This window comes from Silene latifolia, chromosome Y (genome assembly GCF_048544455.1).
Source record: "Silene latifolia isolate original U9 population chromosome Y, ASM4854445v1, whole genome shotgun sequence".
NCBI lineage: Eukaryota > Viridiplantae > Streptophyta > Magnoliopsida > Caryophyllales > Caryophyllaceae > Silene > Silene latifolia.
In genome coordinates this window covers 123,260,579-123,283,499 of record NC_133538.1, presented here as the reverse complement: position 1 = coordinate 123,283,499, position 22,921 = coordinate 123,260,579, and positions in this window count along the sequence as shown.

Below are 22,921 nucleotides of genomic sequence, written 5' to 3'. Positions count from 1 at the left end.
TAGGCGACATCTTGAAACTATACATATATAAGAAAGGGTAGATATGAACACACGTACTAAACTTCAAAACACGAAAACACGCCACCGGGACCTACTCGATCGAGTTCCCAAACACACTCGATCGAGTAACGGGCTACTCGATCGAGTGCCCAACATACTCGATCGAGTACCCAAACATCGACCCTAATGGACCTTCTGATCTCTTACCTACTCGACCGAGTAGCTAGGCTACTCGATCGAGTGACCCCCTACTCGATCGAGTACCCCTAGTTACTCGATCGAGTACCTAAAAAAACACGATTCTCGGACTCAAAACCGTCAAAAACCCACCCGATCGAGTCGGTCCCACTCGATCGAGTCATGCCAATTCATAAAAGCTACCCGCATGTTACGTCATATGCTAACATGCTAAACTTTATAAACCACATTATATCATAATAAACATGCTACGCATCTTTTCTACTATCTACGAGATCATTTCTTCATGTTATTAAATGCCACGTTGTAAAACATTCAACATTGTATCATTCCATCAACAGTTTCCACATAGTTCATTAACCTTTAACATTCTCAACCTTCAACTTCGAACATCCAACAATTAACACATTTCATCACATTCTTACACAAGTTAACCAAACACACATACGACTCGACAAACACTCCCCCATGTGACCGGTTCAAAGTTGTAGGGCGACCCCGCAACTTTAGGACGTCTCCCAAGCCTTTGCATTAGCTCCTACAACTTTTACCCCAGGTTCATTTTAATTGACTCCCTATGTTCATTAGGTTCATTGGTTACGAGTTTCGGGATCGTCGCTCGATACCATTTGTAACACCCCATACTCCAAGTGCTTACCAGGACCACTCAGGTATGAAGACATTACCATCTCGGTTCCCCGAGGCAATGATAATCAAACAACAATGAAGAAACAACGTTTATTATAAATAATTGGCGAATAGTTACAATCCTCAAAACCAAACCAAAAGTACGATACATGTTCTCAAACGATCGTTCTAATCGAAATGTAAATAACTAATAAGCTACAAACGGAAGACTCCTATCATCATGTCGTGGCATCCCGCCTATCCCAGTACTCATCTCAATACCGCTCAATATCGCTCACCATCCCCGAATGGATCACCGCAGGTTTACAAAACAACATCGGGGTCAGTACTAATCACACAATCAATGTAAACAACAATGATAAGATAAACAGACAGCTTAACTGTCACACACACACACAACCAACCAATTCCCATCATCTCAATCTCGATCGTCCACTTTGGACCACCGCGATGGGGGACCGCACAGACACACCAAATCCCCGCTCCACATAGTGAGCGATAACCCTGTCCATTAATGTGCACATCCCTTCTGTGGCGGGTTCCACAAAAGGCGAAACTAGGGCGTGAAGCCACTCCCGCAAGTGACCCCACTCAGCCGAGGCCACGCCTCGTGAACCATCAACAACGATCACAACCACAATCACAATACAATTACTATATCAAACAACCAAACACAATACATCAACCAATATCCCATTATGAGACTAATACTGAGTAGGAAATCCTACCTGGTATGCACACAATCGACGGTCTCTCATCGCCGAGTCAAAAAGCCTCTTCTATGAACCCTCCTCCTATCATACAACACATAGAGGCTACCAAATCACATACTACACATAAAACCCCCAATCTCTAAATTAGGGTTTAACCAAATCAAAGGAAAGACAATAAAAAGGGTACATAGATCTTACCCTCGATGCAAGGAACTCAACGGTATAATCAACGACAAGAACCGACCGTCTGAACTCCGGGAATTGCTAAGAATGCGATTAAGAAGATGAACTTGTTTGCTTTCTCTCTTAAACAGTAATTTAGGTTTTGTAAAAGTGATTTAGAATAACGACGACGAAGCTTAAATACCTTAATCGCATAATTAACAAAACCCGAGAAAACTCCCCGTAAAACCGGACACTCGATCGAGTACCCCCTTACTCGATCGAGTGCCCCAGCTACTCGATCGAGTACCCAACAGGTCAGAAACTTTTCTAAAACGCCACTTACCCTTACTCGACAGAGTAAGGCCTACTCGATAGAGTACCCCAAGACTTATAATTACGGAGTATTACACAAACATGGAAGCTTGAATTTGTTATTGTTTCCAAATTCCAATGCTACAACTTTATCTTCATTGCCCAACTTCTTATCTCTGCCTATATTTTTATACACAAAATCTCATTGAAGATGGCACGTATCCGTCACTTTGGAGTGACAGATACCATTTGTTAGAGTTAGTGTCCTCCACAATAGTGCATTAACATAATAAATCTCATTAATGGAATATCATCATATATTTAATTATTTGATCCTCGTCAGTTGATTAAAGTAAATCGATAATGGTTGGCTGACTAGAGTTTGATGTTATTGTCGTGAGATACAATTTATTTAGTCCCTTGATTTGTAGACTAAAAGGTTAGTCAATTATTTTAAGAGAGAATTCGAGTTGCGAACTCGAGGAACGACACTTATTATTTAATTATGTGATAATTGAATAATAAATTTTGGGAGACGGGTTTTAGTTAATTAATTGTTAATTCACTAAAATTGTACTAATTTATTAATGTGATTAATATTAGTACGTAAATAATATGTGTAGTGGTACACGTATATTTACGGAGTGATTTGGACGAACTAATTATGGAAATATTTAAACATGAAACGAAGTTTAAAATAAAATTACACGTATTTGTGCGACAAATATAAGAACCAACATGGACCCGTAAATGGGCAAGTGGACCATGTAAAATAGAGTAGTGGATGATTAGTAACACAATCATTTCATCTTACTTTATATACTACCATAAGTTATCTTATATTGATTTTGCATGTGATGTAAGATAAAATAATATAAGACAATTGAACACTCTTCCTCACCTAACACTCCACCCCACCGGTTTTGTCCCCCATATAGACCAAAATTGTTGTTCATTTTTATTTATTCACTTGTGCACTTTGCATGAGATTTATTTGGTCTTCCTCTCTCTAAAAATAATACACATCTCTATTAAGATTGTTAGTATACATATAAATATTTACTAAGAGAGTTAGTAATATTAAAATATTATCAAGATATAATAATAACAAGTTTCTAGTTAATTACTTGTTATTATTTTTGAGTTAAGTTCTTGGGTGCATCTTGAAGGAGATCTTCTTTTTGAAGATTACTAAGGAGGATCATTCATTTGGTATAAGCTCAAGAACAAGCTAGTAAGGTGAACTAGTTTGTGCCCATTTTACCATAAAATCAATGTAAGGAAATTGTTTTTCCTTAAACTTTCATTTTCATGCTTTTATATTTGCATGCATGTTACATAGATCACCTAAATAATAAATTATGAGATAATTTAATTTTTATTAGAGATTCTAATATGGATCTATGATCATTCAAGTGGTATCAGATCTTAGGCTTGTAATTTGCATCTTGATTTTAAGCATTTTAATGAACTATGAGATAATTTATAAAAACTCAAAAATTGTGTTAGAAGAGGTTTTAGCACGAAATTTTTGGGGAATGCATACCTACTGATCTTAAAAGGTTTGTGGTTAAGTTTGGTGATTTTTGAAGTTACTTTGCTATTTTTAATAATTTTTGGTAGAAAACCGAGTCAAAATGGCATATTTTAGTTAAAAATTGACTACAAATAGTTAAAAGTTGATTCGGTGCATGGATTTTTTATGGTATTTCATGCATGTTTTCTACTGATTATATGCAAAAGGTTTAAGGTTGGTTCGGAATTTTTGCATGTTTATTGATTTTATGAGATAAAAGTCGATAAAAGTAAAATAAAATAATCATAATTTCGAAACATTTGATTCTGCCCATGATAAATTTATATACATTTAAAAATATTATTTAAATGTTAAAAGTAAATTTTAATTTGTGTTTTCACCTTGTTTTGATGTTTATTGGTTTTAGTGGTTAAAAACCGATAAATATCGATCTTTTTCTTCATAAAATTTATCCCGAAATTTTGGGAATTTTTTCTGACTTTTTGGTGTTCTTGGGAGTGTTCCAGAATACTAAAAATTTTTGTTTCAATTTTTTGACTAATGTTTCAATTATTTTGGATTTTTACTTAAATATTATGATTTTACCGATTAAATTAGCAAAATATCACCAAATCAAACTAATTATTTATCATAAAATTAGTGAGGACTAATTTTGAGGTTTAAAACAATTTCGACAATTAGTTTGGACTTAAATGAGATTTAAGAGTTGATTATTGATATTTACATGTTAAAAATCGATTAAATCCACACAAACCGAGATGGATACCAACGAATGATAGATAGGACGATTTTAGCCTCATTTTACAGCATTTTAAGCATATTTATTTAAGTTGAATGAATGATTGTCATTTATTTAAAGTATTTATCTTGTTGTACCTAGTATGGCCTAGTTAATTTTAATCGTTATTACTCGAAATGAATGGGAATATCGGTTTGTTTATAATTAAATACGATCTCGTATCGTCGGTTTGTAATTAATTTATAGTTTTATTTATTTTATTAATTAATGTATAATAGGAATAGCTATGTAATTCAATTGTAATAGTTATTTTTACCGGCGTTTCCAAAAGACGGATTACATCGAGACAGAGTCTATTTTTGGAAGGTGTTCCAAATCCCACAAGGAAGAGCCACTTATGGAATGAAGAGGCAAGGGACCAAGGAGTTGGTTTCCGAAATGTAATAGACTAGTTTTTATTAACTAGGTGGCCATACTAGGATTTTTACATATGCTTACTTGTTTGCTTGTTTTATTTTCGCGCATGCCAAAATCGTCATTCACATGCATTTTATTTTCGCGGTTGTCAATTCACGTCATTTACAACACAACCCTAGCCTAAAATCTGCGCAGACCTAGACATGCGGATACACGCCACCGCACCCAAGACCCACAATTTTTCTAAAACAAAGTGAGTACCCTAAGGAGTCCACCAAAGGGTTGGCTAGTACTTAAGCTGACCACTTACTATCAAAATAAGTAACGAGGTCATGCCCCAACTTGGATATAAACCCACCAAGTCAGGAACACAGAGGCTATCAAGCAGTGAACATACACTCGTCAAAGACTATAATGGCCTATCTATGATGAAGGCCGAAATACTCACCTAGGACCTAAATAAAACCAATCTAGGTCCCAGCTTGAATACTTTAGCCCACACCACACAAGACAAGTAGGACACCCAATTAACCAAAAGAGAGGCAAAGAGTCCAAACTTGACAATATTAAAGGTTTCAGGGAATCTAGGGCCGTTTCTACAACATAAGAAACCATTCAAATCAACCAACAACATATGTGAAATAAAAACATAATAAATGGCCTAAAACAAGAGTAAGGCCAATTATCCAATTTACACAATAATTTCATCCAACCGAATTTTTACCCGCAACCCCAGCCCCGCGACAGGTACGGGTTCAATCGCGGCTGACCAATCACACAATTGACTGACATCGATTCAGTCAAAGTGACTAAGGCTCAGTTTTCGGCATAATCATCCAAACATTACAATTATCGCTATAAAATTCATTTTAAGCCTATTCCTTACAATTTCATATTATAACCTATCCTAACATGTGCAAACTACTAATATAAGCATAATTTTACCAACATCATTATATCCACTACTAACATTATTCATTTCATATGATTACCCAATTACTACTTATACTAAATATAACATTAATTAACCCGAAACGACGAACAACGCATGAAAAACCGCGAATCAAGCAACGGGCCGACCCGGGCCAACCCCAAGGCAGCCGTGGGCCTGCCTGGGCCTGCTGGGCCTATTGGGCCGCCACCCCAAACCCTCCATTTCTCCATTTTTGTTCAGTTTAACATCGTCCGAAGCATCAATTAGTCATTCCCAATTCATTCCCATACTAATATGTGAATTTAAACATGCAAAAGACATGAATTAGACATGAATTTAACCCATATTATCATGTGAAATAAACCACTCAATTAAAAATCACAAAATCATACAAAAAGCAAAGAATGTGACATTTAATCGTCGAGTAACTCGAAATATGTTACCTTAAGCTAGAAAAAGGCAAATAACCCTTGAGGAAACCCTAAAAACAGTAGCTACCCATCATCCTCTACTATATAGGAGTCTCCTATATCATCCTCATAATCTTCACTAGGATGTAGATCTTGAAGAGAGGATTCCGAAAATATAAATTTTGCGAAAATCGGACAAGAAACGAAGAAATTATGATGAAATTACGATTGTAAGATTATCTTATTTTTTTTTTGTGTGGATTTCGGTCAAGAGGCACAAAAGAAGAACAAAGGAAGTTATAGGAAGGAATGGGAAGGAGGAAGAGGAGGTGTGCCGAGAAAGGAGAAAGAGGAGCGGGATTTGGCGGAATTTCATTAGTCGGTTTTGGCTCGTTTCGACAATAATTAGAACCGTTTGTCAAATACAAATTCCGACAAGGCCAAAGTTCTTAAACACGATATTACAAGAAGATTGAGTACTCATATGACCCATTTCCAAAACCGTTTACCCAATTTTCACAGAGTTGCCATTTTTCCCGATATGTCCTTATTTCGAAATAAAAGGTTTTTACACAGTTTAAACTATTTTTAAACATTTCGAAACTATCAAAATAAATACTTTACTTCAAAATATAATAGAATTATATTTCTTTGAATTATTTTTACTTCAAATACATTAATATTAAATTCAACTTGACTAATAAATTACTTCCGCAATATAATAACGGTCCGAAATTACGGGGTGTTACAGAAGTAGTCGATGGAGTTGATGAAGTTGCCATTGCGAATTAAAATGCTACAACAAAAGGGAAAAATTAAAATCCATTATTTTAAAAACATTACTTGTGAAAACATGTTTAGCAAGTTTTAGCATTTATATAATGACCTCTCACTAAATTATATAAATGATTCCAAGACCCAAATATTAAACAAAAATGAGCATCGCTTGGGCGAAACATCCCATAATTGTGTAAATTCAGTAAGTCACGTTGACTAATTCTACCTCTAGAACTCTTAGTCGACGAATTTCCTTAAATCCATCTACTAGCCCCGGAACACAAGACCGTCTTATATCCCGTTGAGTCCAACCAATTTTAGTGTGTGATAACCATTTACCACCCTACTTACGCAAGGTAAAAAGAGAACACCCCGCTTGGCGAGCGTGGCTCTAATGAACAAGAGATTCATAGGTGTTACTAATTGGTAAGGCTAATCTCAATTTTAGTTATCTGAGAGATCTTGTCAATTTAGTCATAAATTCCTTATAAGTGAATTAATTCGGTGAATGTAAATGACGTGAATTGACAACCGCGAAAATAAAATGCATGTGAATGACGATTTTGGCATGCGCGAAAATAAAACAAGCAAACAAGTAAGCATATGTAAAAATCCTAGTATGGCCACCTAGTTAATAAAAACTAGTCTATTACATTTCGGAAACCAACTTCTTGGTCCCTTGCCTCTTCATTCCATAAGTGGCTCTTCCTTGTGGGATTTGGAACACCTTCCAAAAATAGACTCTGTCTCGATGTAATCCGTCTTTTGGAAACGCCGGTAAAAATAACTATTACAATTGAATTACATAGCTATTCCTATTATACATTAATTAATAAAATAAATAAAACTATAAATTAATTACAAACCGACGATACGAGATCGTATTTAATTATAAACAAACCGATATTCCCATTCATTTCGAGTAATAACGATTAAAATTAACTAGGCCATACTAGGTACAACAAGATAAATACTTTAAATAAATGACAATCATTCATTCAACTTAAATAAATATGCTTAAAATACTGTAAAATGAGACTAAAATCGTCCTATCTATCATTCGTTGGTATCCATCTCGGTTTGTGTGGATTTAATCGATTTTTAACATGTAAATATCAATAATCAACTCTTAAATCTCATTTAAGTCCAAACTAATTGTCGAAACTGTTTTAAACCTCAAAATTAGTCCTCACTAATTTTATGATAAATAATTAGTTTGATTTGGTGATATTTTGCTAATTTAATCGGTAAAATCATAATATTTAAGTAAAAATCCAAAATAATTGAAACATTAGTCAAAAAATTGAAACAAAAATGTTTAGTATTCTGGAACACTCCCAAAAACACCAAAAAGTCAGAAAAAATTCCCAAAATTTCGAGATAAATTTTATGAAGAAAAAGATCGATATTTATCGGTTTTTAACCACTAAAACCAATAAACATCAAAACAAGGTGAAAACACAAATTAAAATTTACTTTTAACATTTAAATAATATTTTTAAATGTATATAAATTTATCATGGGCAGAATCAAATGTTTCGAAATTATGATTATTTTATTTCACTTTTATCGACTTTTATCTCATAAAATCAATAAACATGCAAAAATTCGAACCAACCTTCAACCTTTTGCATATAATCAGTAGAAAACATGCATGAAATACCATAAAAAATCCATGCACCGAATCAACTTTTAACTATTTGTAGTCAATTTTTAACTAAAATATGCCATTTTGACTCGGTTTTCTACCAAAAATTATTAAAAATAGCAAAGTAACTTCAAAAATCACCAAACTTAACCACAAACCTTTTAAGATCAGTAGGTATGCATTCCCCAAAAATTTCGTGCTAAAACCTCTTCTAACACAATTTTTGAGTTTTTATAAATTATCTCATAGTTCATTAAAATGCTTAAAATCAAGATGCAAATTACAAGCCTAAGATCTGATACCACTTGAATGATCATAGATCCATATTAGAATCTCTAATAAAAATTAAATTATCTCATAATTTATTATTTAGGTGATCTATGTAACATGCATGCAAATATAAAAGCATGAAAATGAAAGTTTAAGGAAAAACAATTTCCTTACATTGATTTTATGGTAAAATGGGCACAAACTAGTTCACCTTACTAGCTTGTTCTTGAGCTTATACCAAATGAATGATCCTCCTTAGTAATCTTCAAAAAGAAGATCTCCTTCAAGATGCACCCAAGAACTTAACCCAAAAATAATAACAAGTAATTAACTAGAAACTTGTTATTATTATATCTTGATAATATTTTAATATTACTAACTCTCTTAGTAAATATTTATATGTATACTAACAATCTTAATAGAGATGTGTATTAGTTTTAGAGAGAGGAAGACCAAATAAATCTCATGCAAAGTGCACATGTGAATAAATAAAAATGAACAACAATTTTGGTCTATATGGGGGACAAAACCGGTGGGGTGGAGTGTTAGGTGAGGAAGAGTTTTCAATTGTCTTATATTATTTTATCTTACATCACATGCAAAATCAATATAAGATAACTTATGGTAGTATATAAAGTAAGATGAAATGATTGTGTTACTAATCATCCACTACTCTATTTTACATGGTCCACTTGCCCATTTACGGGTCCATGTTGGTTCTTATATTTGTCGCACAAATACGTGTAATTTTATTTTAAACTTCGTTTCATGTTTAAATATTTCCATAATTAGTTCGTCCAAATCACTCCGTAAATATACGTGTACCACTACACATATTATTTACGTACTAATATTAATCACATTAATAAATTAGTACAATTTTAGTGAATTAACAATTAATTAACTAAAACCCGTCTCCCAAAATTTATTATTCAATTATCACATAATTAAATAATAAGTGCCGTTCCTCGAGTTCGCAACTCGAATTCTCTCTTAAAATAATTGACTAACCTTTTAGTCTACAAATCAAGGGACTAAATAAATTGTATCTCACGACAATAACATCAAACTCTAGTCAGCCAACCATTATCGATTTACTTTAATCAACTGACGAGGATCAAATAATTAAATATCTGATGATATTCCATTAATGAGATTTATTATGTTAATGCACTATTGTGGAGGACACTAACTCTAACAAATGGTATCTGTCACTCCAAAGTGACGGATACGTGCCATCTTCAATGAGATTTTGTGTATAAAAATATAGGCAGAGATAAGAAGTTGGGCAATGAAGATAAAGTTGTAGCATTGGAATTTGGAAACAATAACAAATTCAAGCTTCCGTGTTTGTGTAATACTCCGTAATTATAAGTCTTGGGGTACTCTATCGAGTAGGCCTTACTCTGTCGAGTAAGGGTAAGTGGCGTTTTAGAAAAGTTTCTGACCTGTTGGGTACTCGATCGAGTAGCTGGGGCACTCGATCGAATGTCCGGTTTTACGGGGAGTTTTCTCGGGTTTTGTTAATTATGCGATTAAGGTATTTAAGCTTCGTCGTCGTTATTCTAAATCACTTTTACAAAACCTAAATTACTGTTTAAGAGAGAAAGCAAACAAGTTCATCTTCTTAATCGCATTCTTAGCAATTCCCGGAGTTCAGACGGTCGGTTCTTGTCATTGATTATACCGTTGAGTTCCTTGCATCGAGGGTAAGATCTATGTACCCTTTTTATTGTCTTTCCTTTGATTTGGTTAAACCCTAATTTAGAGATTGAGGGTTTTATGTGTAGTATGTGATTTGGTAGCCTCTATGTGTTGTATGATAGGAGGAGGGTTCATAGAAGAGGCTTTTGACTCGCAAAGAGAGTCCGTACGATTGTGTGCATACAGGTAGGATTTCTACTCGCATTAGTCTCATAATGGGATATTGGTTGATGTATTGTGTTTGGTTGTTTGATATAGTAATTGTATTGTGATTGTGGTTGTGATCGTTGTTGATGGTTCGCGAGGCGTGGCCTCGGCTGAGTGGGGTCACTTGCGGGAGTGGCTTCACGCCCTAGTTTCGCCTTTTGTGGAACCCGCCACAGAAGGGATGTGCACATTAATGGACAGGGTTATCGCTCACTATGTGGAGCGGGGATTTGGTGTGTACGGCTGCGGTCCCCCATCGGGCGGGGCTGGTCCAAAGTGGGACGGTCAAGATTGAGATGATGGGAATTGGTTGGTTGTGTGTGTGTGTGACAGTTTCGTCTGTTTATCTTATCATTGTTGTTTACATTGATTGTGTGATTAATCGACCCGGTGTTGTTTTGTAAACTGCGGTGATCCATTCGGGGATGGTGAGCAGATATTGAGCAGGTATTGAGATGAGTCTTTGGGATAGCCGGGATGCCACGACATGATGATAGGAGTCTTCATTTGTAGCTTATTAGTTATTTACATTTCAGTTAGAACAGTCAGTTTGAGAACATGTATCGTACTTTTGGTTTGGTTTTGAGGATTGTAACTATTCGCCAATTATTTATAATAAACGTTGTTTCTTCATTGTTGTTTGATTATCATTGCCTCGGGGAACCGAGATGGTAATGTCTTCATACCTGAGTGGTCCTGGTAAGGCACTTGGAGTATGGGGGTGTTACAAATGGTATCAGAGCGACGATCCTGAAACCTGTAACCAATGAACCTAATGAACATAGGGAGTCAATTAAAATGAACCTGGGGTAAAAGTTGTAGGAGCTAATGCAAAGGCTTGGGAGACGTCCTAAAGTTGCGGGGTCGCCCTACAACTTTGAACCGGTCACATGGGGGGAGTGTTTGTCGAGTCGTATGTGTGTTTGGTTAACTTGTGTAAGAATGTGATGAAATGTGTTAATTGTTGGATGTTCGAAGTTGAAGGTTGAGAATGTTAAAGGTTAATGAACTATGTGGAAACTGTTGATGGAATGATACAATGTTGAATGTTTTACAACGTGGCATTTAATAACATGAAGAAATGATCTCGTAGATAGTAGAAAAGATGCGTAGCATGTTTATTATGATATAATGTGGTTTATAAAGTTTAGCATGTTAGCATATGACGTAACATGCGGGTAGCTTTTATGAATTGGCATGACTCGATCGAGTGGGACTGACTCGATCGGGTGGGTTTTTGACGGTTTTGAGTCCAGAATCGTGTTTTTGGGTACTCGATCGAGTAACTAGGGGTACTCGATTGAGTAGGGGGTCACTCGATCGAGTAGCCTAGCTACTCGGTCGAGTAGGTAAGAGATCAGAAGGTCTGTTAGGGGTCTGATGTTTGGGTACTCGATCGAGTATGTTGGGCACTCGATCGAGTAGCCCGTTACTCGATCGAGTGTGTTTGGGAACTCGATCGAGTAGGTCCTGGGTGGCGTGTTTTCGTGTTTTGAAGTTTAGTACGTGTGTTCATATCTACCCTTTCTTATATATGTATAGTTTCAAGATGCCGCCTAATCTTCTTGATAGTTGGCTGAGAGAGATGGAGAACATATTAGACTTGGTTCACTGTCCTGATGAGATGAGGGTGGAACAGGCTGCGTTCTATCTGAGGGAGGCAGCTGACAAGTGGTGGGATTCAGTGAAAGTGAGTGCTAAGGAGATATATACAAACCAAGGCTTACCTGCTATACCTTAGGAGGAGTTTCGTAGGGCTGTGAGGAAAGAGTTTGTACCGGAACATGTGAGGAGTAAGTTGAGAGAAGAGTTTGATGGTTTTAAGATGACCGCTGAGATTTCTGTGGCTGAGTACTACAGGTTGTTCAATGAGAAGTCTAGGTATGCTGAGGATATGGGTTTGAGTGAGGAGAATCTCGCATTGAGGTTTGAGAGGGGGTTGACCCCTAAGATTATGGATAAGTTACCCGTGGGAGTCCTTACTGATGTTAAGGAAGCTTATGAGAGGGCTGGGAGAGCTGAGAGGTTGGTGGAGATGGCTCAGGAGAGGTTAGGTGGTGAGAAGAGGAAGTCTGAGAGCGAGGGTGGTGGCCAATCTAATCACAAGAAAGGCAACCACAATCAATCTAAGGGATTTTCTTCTGGGTCTGGGTTCAGTGCTGGGGCTTCCTTTGGGCGTGGCCGTGGAAGTGTGAGTAATAGTTGGGGAGTGACCTGCTATAGCTGTGGTGGTGTAGGCCACAAGAGACATGAGTGCACAAGTGCACCGGGATCTTTCCAGAGACCTGCGCAGAGCTTCGCGAGCAAATGGACCGGCTGGATCATGGCCAAACCGGGGAAGTCAGAGTTACCAGAGTGGAGGCAACCGCAACGGCGGTAATTCTTATCAGAAACCACCAACGAACAACAACAACAATCAAGGGTCGGGTGCTAAGCCGACCACCTCAGCCAGTACTGTCCAGGGAGGTGGGCAAAAGACCAGTGGCAAGTTATTCATGATGGAGAAGAAGGCAGCTGAGGAAGATGCGCACGTTATCACCGGTACATTCCTTGTTAATGGTATTCCTACCTTTGTTTTGTTTGATTCAGGGGCTTCCTAGTCGTTTGTGTCTTCGAGTCATGTTAAACAGTTGGGTTTGAGAGTATATGAGTCTGTTAGTGAGCAAGTTTTCATACCTTCGGGTGAGTCTGTATCATGTGGGAGATTGTTTAGAGATGTATCTATGATAGTTGGGCAAGTTGATTTCCCTCTAGACTTGCTGGAGTTTCCTTTTAACGGTTTTGAGATGATAGTCGGGATGGATTGGTTAGGAAAGTATAAAGCTAAGATAGACTGTCATCAAAAGAAAGTGTCTTTAAGAGGTCCTAAGGGTGTTAGTGGGTCTTATCGTGGGTTTCTAGTCAAACCCAAAGTTAAGTTGATTGCAGCTGTCACCTTGAAGTCTCATCTGAGGAAGGGATGTCCTTTGATCTTGTGCCATATGAGAGATGACCGAGTAGAGAGTCCGACAGTTGATGAGATACCAGTGGTGGGAGAGTTTGCAGATGTTTTTCCAGAGGATATTCCGGGGTTGCCACTGAAGAGGGAGATAGATTTCACCGTTAAGTTGAAGCCAGGGACGAGGCCGATCTCTAAGGCACCGTACCGTATGGGTCCTAAGGAGATGGAGGAGCTTAGGAAGCAGTTGGATGATCTGATAGAGAAGGGATACATTAGACCAAGTGTGTCGCCGTGGGGAGCACCAGTTCTTTTTGTGAAGAAGAAAGATGGGAGTTTGAGGTTATGCATAGATTACAGGGAGCTGAACCGAGTGACGATAAAGAACAAGTATCCTTTGCCAAGGATAGATGACCTGTTTGATCAGTTGAGTGGTGCATCAGTCTTTTCTAAGATTGATTTGAGGTCGGGGTACCATCAGGTGAAGATTAGAGAGGTGGACATACCAAAGACAGCTTTCACGTCGAGGTATGGCCATTATGAGTATGTGGTGATGCCGTTTGGGTTGTCTAATGCGCCGGCAGTGTTTATGGATTTGATGAATAGAATTTTCAGACAGTTCTTGGACCAGTTTGTAGTGGTGTTTAGCGACGACATCTTAGTCTACTCTAAGACTAAGGAGGAGCATGAGGAGCATCTGAGGATCGTGTTGCAGACTTTGAGGGATCATGAGTTGTATGCTAAGCTGTCCAAGTGTGAGTTCTGGTTAGAGAAAGTTTTTTTTCTGGGTCATGTGATCTCTAAAGATGGGGTAGCTGTGGATCCGGCGAAGATTGAGGCAGTGACAAAGTGGGAAGCACCGAAGAATGTTGCCGAGGTTAGGAGTTTCTTGGGTTTAGCTGGATACTACAGACGGTTCGTGAACGATTTCTCCAAGATAGCTAGACCTATGACAGCGTTGATGAGGAAAGAGAACAGGTTTCGTTGGGATGAGAGTTGTGAGACTGCGTTCCAAACATTAAAGGAGCGTTTGACCACAGCTCCTGTCTTAGCATTGCCTGAAGGGACCGAGAACTTTGAGGTTTATACAGATGCCTCAAAGAATGGGCTGGGATCTGTGTTGATGCAGAATGGTAAAGTGATTGCCTATGCTTCTAGGCAATTGAAGCCTTATGAGGAGAACTACCCTACTCATGATCTGGAGTTGGGTGCAGTGGTATTTGCTCTCAAGATTTGGAGACATTACCTTTATTGAGCAATCTTTAAGGTATTTTCTGATCACAAGAGTCTCAAGTACATCTTCACGCAGAAGGAGTTGAACATGAGACAGAGGAGGTGGATGGAGCTGATTGGCGATTATGACATGGAAATCATCTACCATGAAGGGAAGGCCAATGTTGTTGCTGATGCTTTGAGTAGGAAGAGTGTACATTCTCTGTGTACAGCTCTATCCTTGATGAGGCTGAGGGATGAGGTAGCGAGTTTTGGGATACATATGATGCAGAAAGGAGATGCCATGGGTGATATGACAGTACATCTTGAGTTTTATGATGATATTCGAGGTAAGCATGCTTTGGATCCTAAGATAGTGGAGTGGAGAGCTGGAGTAGAGAAAGGGACAGTGTCCCGGTTTTCTATTCATACAGATGGTAGTTTGAGGTTTGATGGTAGGTGGTGTGTTCCTAATGATGAGGAATTGAAAAAGACTATCGTGACAGAGGCACATTGCACACCATATTCAGTTCATCCAGGTGGAGACAAGCTATACAAGGATTTGAAGAAAACGTTTTGGTGGCCTGGGATGAAGAAAGAGACAGCTGAGTTTGTATCCCGTTGTTTGACATGCCAGAGAGTTAAAGGGGAACAACGACGACCACAAGGTAAGATTCAGTCTTTAGAGGTACCTGAGTGGAAGTGGGAATCCATTTCCATGGATTTCATTGTGGGTTTGCCAAAGAGTCAGCAAGGTAACAACATGATTTGGGTGATAGTGGATCGTCTGACCAAGTCAGCTCACTTTGTTCCAATGAAAGATACATGGACTAAGGCACAATTGGCTATGGCCTATCGAAAGAACGTGCTTAAGTTACATGGAGTCCCTAAGGACATAGTGTCTGACAGAGATGCGAGGTTTATATCGAGGTTTTGGAAAGAGTTGCAGGAATCGTTGGGAACAACTTTGAAGATGAGTACAAAGATTTCATCCCTGCGACAGACGGGCAGATCGAGAGAACAGTCAAGACTCTTGAGGATATGTTGCGAGCTTGTGTGATGGATTTTGGTGGTAGCTGGGAGCAGAGGTTGGACTTGATAGAATTTAATTACAATAATGACTATCACACCAAGTATTGGTATGGCACCGTTTGAGGCTTTGTATGGGAGGAGATGTAGGAGTCCAATCTGTTGGGACGATAGTCTTTGAGGCAAAGTGGTTTTAGGACCAGAGATGGTGCATGAGATGGTGGAATAGATTAAGATGATCAGGAACGAATGAGAGCACTCAGATCGACAAAAGAGTTACACGAGATCTACATCGCGGACATAGAGTTTCAAGTTGGGGACAAGGTTCTTTTGAAAGTGTCTCCTATGCGTGGGGTTATGAGATTTGGGAAGAAAGGCAAGCTAAGTCAGAAGTTTATAGGGCCTTATGAGATCTTAGAGTGAGTTGGGGAAGTTGCTTATCGTCGGCTTTACCAAAATGCATTAGAGAGAGTGCATAATGTGTTTCACGTATCGCAGTTGCGGAAGTATGTGAGTGACCCGTCACATGTGTTAGAGAGGCAGAGAGCTTAGAGCTAGATGAGTCTTTATCATACCTTGAGGTGCCGGCGCATTCTAGACCGAAAGGTTAGAAAGACTAGGAGTTGTGAGACAGTTTTGCTTAAGATCCTTTGGTCTAACCACCAGACCGAGGAAGCTACATGGGAGCCAGAGGAAGCTATGAAAGAGTGTTACCCTTTCCTTTTCGATCAGGTATGTATGGTTACGAGGACGTAACCATGTTTCTTTTAGGGGGGTAGGAGATGATCGCGAATAGTTTTAAGAGTCTTATACCCCTTTTATATGTTGTGTCGGTATGTTTGTCGGGATGAGTTGGGTTAGTATCATGTTTTATGTTGAATTTTGTTTGATGGTTGAGTCGGGAATGTTATGGGAGTACCTTTGTTTAGTAGTGGTTTGAACTTCGGGGACGAAGTTCCTTTTAAGGAGGGAAGACTGTAATACTCCGTAATTATAAGTCTTGGGGTACTCTATCGAGTAGGCCTTACTCTGTCGAGTAAGGGTAAGTGGCGTTTTAGAAAAGTTTCTGACCTGTTGGGTACTCGATCGAGTAGTGGGGCACTCGATCGAGTAGGGGGTACTCGATCGAGTACCTTGGGTACTCGATCGAGTGTCCGGTTTTACGGGGAGTTTTCTCGGGTTTTGTTAATTATGCGATTAAGGTATTTAAGCTTCGTCGTCGTTATTCTAAATCACTTTTAAAAAACCTAAATTACTGTTTAAGAGAGAAAGCAAACAAGTTCATCATCTTAATCGCATTCTTAGCAATTCCTGAGTTCGACGGTCGGTTCTTGTCGTTGATTATACCGTTGAGTTCCTTGCGTCGAGGGTAAGATCTATGTACCCTTTTATTGTCTTTCCTTTGATTTGGTTAAACCCTAATTTAGAGATTGGGGGTTTTATGTGTAGTATGTGATTTGGTAGCCTCTATGTGTTGTATGATAGGAGGAGGGTTCATAGAAGAGGCTTTTTGACTCAAAGGAGAGAGACCGTCGATTGTGTGCATACCAGGTAGGATTTCCTACTCAGTATTAGTCTCATAATGGGATATTGGTTGATGTATTGTGTTTGGTTGTTTGATATAGTAATTGTATTGTGATTGTGGTTGTGATCGTTGTTGATGGTTCGCGAGGCGTGGCCTCGGCTGAGTGGGATCACTTGCGGGAGTGGCTTCACGCCCTAGTTTCGCCTTTTGTGGAACCCGCCACAGAAGGGATGTGCACATTAATGGACAGGGTTATCGCTCACTATGTGGAGCGGGGATTTGGTGGGTACGGCTGCGGTCCCCCATGGCGGTGGGTCCAAATGGACGGTCAAGATTGAGATGATGGGAATTGGTTGGTTGTGTGTGTGTGACAGTTAAGCTGTCTGTTTATCTTATCATTGTTGTTTACATTGATTGTGTGATTAGTACTAACGCCGGTGTTATTTTGTAAACCTGCGGTGATCCATTCGGGGATGGTGAGCAGATATTGAGCAGGTATTGAGATGAGTACTGGGATAGCTGGGATGCCACGACATGATGATAGGAGTCTTCCGCTGTAGCTTATTAGTTATTTACATTTCGGTTAGAAAAAATCGGTTTGAGAACATGTATCGTACTTTTGGTTTGGTTTTGAGGATTGTAACTATTCGCCAATTATTTATAATAAACGTTGTTTCTTCATTGTTGTTTGATTATCATTGCCTCGGGTAACCGAGATGGTAATGTCTTCATACCTGAGTGGTCCTGGTAAGGCACTTGGAGTATGGGGGTGTTACAGTTTGTGCAGACATCAGCCACAAATTATTATAAATAGGCGGGCACCCATGGAAAAAAAAGGACGGACACCAATATTCTCCAGAGGACGATAAGACAGAAATACAGAGACCTGTATACTCTCATTCACCGTCTCAAATAAACTATCCCTGTTTCAAATCACATATTCACATAAAATTGCCCCAGTTTTCATATAAGCGTATAAAAGCTACTCCCTCCATTCAACTCCACACTACCATTATCTATTTTGCACACTATTCACAATTAAACATTCAATTTCAATTTTCAACTCAATACATAAGTGAAAATATATTCATGTGGGATCTTGTTTGATTTGTATTTACAAGTATATTAAAAATACCTAACTTTTATATTTTTAGCAAATACGTAGCTAACGATATTTAGCTCGTAAAACATGCGTTGACAAACGTGAAAAAGCAAAGTGGTAGTGCAGAGTTGAATGGAGGGAGTATTAATTTACGAAAAAGTCGAAATTCATTCACGGTCAACATCCAAATAGGCCAGAGGGTACCAATATCTAATAAGTTTTCTTTTCTTTATTTTTTTCTTTATTTTTTTTATTTCTTTATTTATCGTATAATTTGTATAGTTGTATATAAACTAACCTCGTAACTTGTCCTTATAAATAATTTGTACTGTATTGTGTAAAAACTGTCTTTTAACATTCTTTTTACTCAATTTTCGTCAAATATATAATATTGCAAATAAATAGAAGAGGCCGTCAGTTTGATAGGCGGTCTGAGTGCCTAACACCTTCCCTGGCCGTACCTTTACCCCCGAATCCACAATCTTTTGTTTAGACCGGAGTGATGGATCAGTCCCCATTCCAGGGATCAAAAGGGGCCTTTTCCGTTAAAATTATTTATGTATGTTTTTTTCATAAAGCCTAGTGGCGACTCCTCCATATTATAATGACATTTTTTTCAGGGATCTCACACTGTTAAACGAAGAACGAATCAAGGACTTCATTCATCGTTTTGACCTAGAAAGTCAACAATCAAAGGCCTCGCCAATGAAATGGCCGTCTTAACCCTAACCCACGGGTTAAGGGATGGAGCCCTAAAAAGTGAGATGCATTGTAAGCCACCGAAGAGCCTTATGGAGGCTTGGGAGATGGCTGGCAGATATATCACAGATGTGGATTATAAGAAAAGGTTCGCACCGGTCGACACTTTCCTAGTGCGAGGAAAGAGCTCTGTAAAAGCGTTACCTCCCCGTCACTCAAAGGAAGACTCATCCCCTCCTTCAAAGAGAGGCAGGAAGAGCGCCGAAGAAAGATTGGGGCCAAAGAATAAAGACAAAGATCCTTTCCAACAACACACCCGTTAAATAGGAGGATGTTGGAAGTATAATGTTGGAGTGAGTGTCCTCCACAACAATGCGTTTACTTTCTAAATCTAGTTAAAGGAATATAACCGGGATATTTATTATTAATAGTCATCAGCTGATCATCGTTCATCGGTAACGATTGGCCGACTTGGGTTTGACGTTACTGTCGTATGACGGTGGTGGTCAGCTGATCCCTTGCGGTCACACCTATAGGATGTAACCCCAATAGATATACTAATTATTTGTATGTGATATAATTAAGGGTTATTTCATGAGAATAATCCAAACTATGACACATCTTCTCATATTAATCCATACTAACATTTAACCGAGAAAAATCTGAATTATTGCCTCATTTATCTTCCATTGAACTGAGCCTAATTTTTACCTGTTGCAATAGGTAAGCTTTCAGGTCATAAGGCTGTGGGGCCTTTATTATTTCTTTTTTCGCTAAAATCTATCTAATTCTTGTTGTTCTTCCTGATCTTTAACTTTTCCCAAATTAAACAAAAACCCAGAAAATCAGATTTACTAAATTGCCCAAAAGTGGACATGGATATGATGGTTGACTGCGTGTAGCCGCAATTCATATCCGATCGTGTCGCACATTAATGCTTCTTGTATTATTGACTGAATTGCCCAAAGGGCTAACCATTAGGGTACCAATGATTATGCTTTTTGGACTACTAAGTATTGCAGTGCACTAATATGTCTGCAAATTACGTTTTAGAAACCAATCCCTCTTCGTCTTCTCTCAATCTCTCGTGTGCTTATCCCCAAATATAACCCTAATATCATTCATTTTGCGGATTTTTTTTTTCATGTTTTCGCCTATATCATCTGTTGATTTTGGATCTTGATGACTTGATAGACGCTGCTTCATCGCCTCGAGATTCAAAGCTTCCTGATTTTTAATGTTCATCTGTATTTTTTTATAATTTTAGTAGATATTGATGTGAATTGAACGGGATTTTGTTGATTTTGTCTTGATTTTGGTTGATTTTGTCTTATTGCTTTGTGATTGAGGGATGATTACTTGCCCAGATTGTTTAAGCATATTAATTTCTCAAGCTCCTTTGTTGCAATCTATGAGGAGATTTTCTGGGTTTTGTTTTTATTTTTGTCTTGATTAATGAGGTAAAATGGGTTTTGTTGATATTCAAACTGAGGAGAGGATGAGTGATTTTAGATAGATGAATATGATGATAGGTTATGGGAACCGGCTGTCCAAGTCTCCCTTCCCTAAGTTCGGTGAAAGTTAAATAAGTCAATAGTTCAGATTATTCTTAGTTAAACGTTAGTATAGATTAATACAAGAAGGGGAGACATAGTTCAGATTATATTTTGATGACGAATTAAGCACTCGGGCCAAAGAAATTTATTATTCAATTATTTGATAATTGAACAATAAATGTTAAGAGAGATGATAGTAATTAATATTTAATTTATTATATTAATAAGGTGTGTATATATATTTTGAGACGGAGCTAATTAGCTAATTATACTTACAAGGAGTTGTAAAATTAGCTATATGGGTTTCATAAGACACATTTTATATTGATAAAATGGTATAATGTCACTTAAAGGTTAAGTGTATGTTATTCACGAATTTGCGATATGATCACTTGCAAGTACGACCTGAAAGACACCTTGCATTGAGTGGGAGATAGTAATAGGATAAGAGAATTGGTGACGCACACTTGTCGAGGACAAGTGGGAGATTGTTGGAATATGTGTCCTCCAACAATAATGCGATCACAACTGTTGATCATGATGATCACATGTTTAAATCTCATTTTAAGAATACATGTGGGATGTAATATTTTATAGTCAACTGGTCCACACATATTGGTAATGATTGGCTGACTAGAGTTTGACATTACTATCGTGCGACGGTGGTGATCAGTTAATCCCCTTAGGTCATACCTATATGGAAATACTATTAAATGATTATTTTTATTAATCGTATGCCGATACGAGTTAATTAAATTGCTTAAAATTGACGGATGATTTTGTGAGTAAAATTAACGTGTCTTATTGTAATTAGACTATATTAGATACGGGCTAAGTAATTGAATTGTTTTATTGCTTGGATAAAAATTAATGTTTACGAAACAATTGAAATTGAAATTGAATGAATAATTTATTATAAATACAAGACCTTGTAATTTATAATTTGATAAACCATTTTGGTACAAGTGATTAAGAATTACCAGCGGATTTTGTATATGACATATTTTATGAGTATGTTGATTTTTAATATGTTAAAAATACATTACAATTTCACATGTCAAGTAACATGTCACATATGTCACAATTGACATATGACAAAATAAAATGGACCTTCCATTTTATGATAAGTATACCGAAATATTCAAGGGAATAAGGTTAATATTGTGTTTTGATTATGTTAAGTGCAAAACATGATGACTAACCTAAATGACTAGCCTTACATGCCTAGTCTCACCTTGAGAAGAACAAGGCCATGCATTTGCTTCCCTTGTCCCTCCTCCCACCGGTTTTCTAGAGCAAGATAGAGGGTTTTTCCTCTATCATTTTTCATTCACAAATTCAACTAATTTTTCTAGTGTAAGAAAAACATAATCCCTCCATAATTTATAAAAAGTTAGAGAGATAAATACACACAAATCTCTCCTCTTGGTCGAAATTTTCAAGAGGAAATACACAATATTTTTGTGTCAATTTTATAGTAAGACTTATATTATTTCTAGTACAAAATAATATTAGTTATTAAGAGATTTCCTTGGGTATTCACATTTGGGAGAGGTTCTAATTTGGACCTTTTGTTCATCCATTTTAAGGAAAGCTCAAGAACTAACAAATAGGTGAATTTGTTGGTGCCCATAAAACCAAAATCAGATAGTAAGATAGATGATTTCTTCTCTTATCTTATTTATGTTTGCATGCATAAGATCTAGTTTTAATTTTATGATTAAATTAATATGTCACATATATGAATATGTAAATTAATGAGATTAATGAATTCTAACATATTGTCCACTAGAATGTCAACATGTGGCAAAAGGAAGTCGTCCTTCGGACTTGCCTTGTTAAGATATCTGAAGTCGACGCAAACCCAAATTCTCCCGTCTTTCTTTGGTACAGGCACAATGTTGGCCACCCAGTCAGAGTATTCCGACACTTTGATGAAACCAGCCTTGAACTATTTATCCACTTCTTCCTTGATTTTCAAGGCCCATTCAGGGCGCATCCGGCGCAGCTTTTGCTTCACGGGTTTAGCTCCGGGCTTAATGGGTATCCGGTGCTCAGCAATTTCCCTGTCAATCCCAAGCATATCTTTGTAGGACCAGGAAAATACGTATTTGTATTCGTGGAGGAGGTCAATGAACTGTTATCTTTCCGAGGTGTCAAGGGTTATCCCTATCCTAAGTT